The sequence below is a fragment of the Pteropus alecto genome, unplaced genomic scaffold (assembly GCF_000325575.1).
Source record: "Pteropus alecto unplaced genomic scaffold, ASM32557v1 scaffold238, whole genome shotgun sequence".
In the NCBI taxonomy this organism is placed as follows: domain Eukaryota; kingdom Metazoa; phylum Chordata; class Mammalia; order Chiroptera; family Pteropodidae; genus Pteropus; species Pteropus alecto.
This window is the reverse complement of record NW_006442104.1, coordinates 1,645,149-1,647,475: the sequence shown is the minus strand read 5'-3', so window position 1 is coordinate 1,647,475 and position 2,327 is coordinate 1,645,149. Positions and strand designations below refer to the sequence as shown.

General features: G+C 42.9%; 1 pseudogene; it reads right to left on the bottom strand.

Annotated features, from left to right (window-relative positions):
• Positions 1–1,983: 1,983 nt before the first annotated feature.
• On the bottom strand, positions 1,984–2,102 carry LOC112469228 (annotated as a pseudogene).
• Between the last annotated feature and the right edge of the window lie 225 nt (positions 2,103–2,327).

The following is a 2,327-nucleotide window of genomic DNA, read 5'->3' as shown; positions in this document are numbered from 1 at the left end:
GTAGCAAAAATGTCACATTCCTTATGATTACTATGTTTCAAACTCTTGCAAGCAAATGATTATATGACTGAATAGAGCCAAGCTAATGGTCAGTGCCCCAAACACAGATTTTTTTGATTGAGCACAGGCTATAGTTTTGGCTGTCGATAGTAAAAGCGAAACCCAAATAAAATTGGCATTTAATAAATATTTGTTAAAGAAATACATATTGCTTATCTGTTTGTTGCCCTATAGTTCCGGGTATTATTATGAGAGGGACTGGCGAATGGTAGTGTGTTATCAGTGGGCTCTGACGTGTGTGCCTAGAAGCAGTGATTGTGGAAGAAATGACACGAGATTGGCAATCTGGAGAGCTGACTTGAAGTCCAAAATCTCCCACGGTCCGACTTTGGGCTGAACAGTTCTGCTCGAGGAAGCTAGACTGTGCCACTGTCTGAGCAGGAGCGCCTTCAGGCTCTGCGGGTCCATGATCCACCATCGTCAGCTCCAGTGCCTACAGCTCTTGTCAATAGCAATGAGATTTTTTTTGTTTGTTTTTAAAGGACAGAAGCATTTCCATTTGCATTTGTATCCTCCATGGTTATGGAATCAAAGAAACCCAAATAATTAAAACTGGTCTAAGAATATCATTTTTATGCACGGGGAAGTTCAGAGATGAGAAGCGATAGCAGGTTTGGATATCGGCCTAGAACCCAGGGTTTCTGACCCTCAGCCTGAGATTCTCTGGGTTTCACCGTAACACTAATCAATAATAGTGGCATGTGCTGGAGAAGGTCAGACTGAGGTACACAGAGGTCAATGGCTTGTCTTAATGATGTATTAGTCTCTATGACCTTGAATGAATTGGTTATGGGTCATGGACAGCTGCCGGCCGTGTTTTCCTATGGTCATTTTACTGCTCATCAGAAGATGGGCTCACCTTGAATGGCAGACCTATGTGTGCCTATGGCGTCCAGAGGACCAGAAATAACCAAACCACAAGCTTTTCAGGCTAAGCTCGGTCTCCAGTAGCATGTCTGTTGAAGCCACTGCCCGCGCTCCTGCCAGATCTGACACTGGCCACTCACACCCACCCTCAAGTACCCCGGTTCTAATCTCAGAGGGAAGCGGTGATTTAGGACACGTACGAGATAGAAACAGCAGTGTAAGGCAAAGAGCTTTTTCTGCTGGGGTTTGGGGAGGGTTGACCCAAGATCCTTCGCTTGTTTTATGGTTGAGATAACCGGGCACATGGCTCAGTCTATCTGAGGGCAACCCAGTTAGACTGAATGATTTAGAGAACTCAAGGTCATCTTTGGATTTATTGATGTCCAATATGGGATGTAGGTGGTTCTTGAACATTTTCAAGGCTGATTACATATGTGCATTGCTTGTAATCCATGAAAAGTTCCGATCAACTCATATGGTGAATAGAGATGGAGACAAGGAAGGGGATTTTATGAAATAACGTCTTCAAAATTATTGCATAAGGTGTCTTTGAGAGAACCAGAAGGACATGGGTTTTCAGAGGCTGTGCTGACTTTATTTAACTAATTTCGACAAGTGACAGGCACAGTAACCTACAATGAGAATATGAAGGAATATGGAAGAAGGAGAAATTAAATCTAATGGGCAATGGCATTTTGGAAATGCTTCTTAGGTGAATTAGACTAGCTGTTTGTAATGGTTAAGTATATAGGCTAGGGGTTAAAAGGCTTGAATTCTGAGTGACAACATTAATGGCCTCTGTTTTCTTGTTCATAAAATGAGAATCACTATGACATCTGCACTTAGGGTTGTGAAGATTAAAGATCTATTGTGTGTTATATGCATAGCATGGTGCTTTACATAGATCAAGTGCTTAATGAATGTTGGCCATCATCAGTGTTATTATTTTATCAAATACAATGGCTTTTAGAATGATTCTTCAACCTTGCTTGGCAGAATACTTTTGGATGGGTAGGAATATGCTGATTTTTATTTTTATTTTTTATTTTTTTTGTACGCCTACAACAGCTGGTCTTCCTCGGCGGTCTCCCATCCGAGTACTAACCAGGCCCGACCCTGCTTAGCTTCCGAGATCAGACGGGATCGGGCATGTTCAGGGTGGCATGGCTGTAGACTGGGATATGCTGATTTTTAAACCGTTGTCTCTCAGTCCATAATTCCATATTCTGCTTTGCGATGCTAGGGTTTGGAATCTGCAGATTTTATTTCTTCTTTGCTGCTGGCTCCCTGTAGGTTTCTCCTAACAGGGGTCCTGGAGAGAAACTGGAAGGCAGGAGGAGGGAGTGGGGTCTTAACTCTTTTCTCTTAGTCGCTGCTCCCCTTCAGGCCGTTCCAGAAAC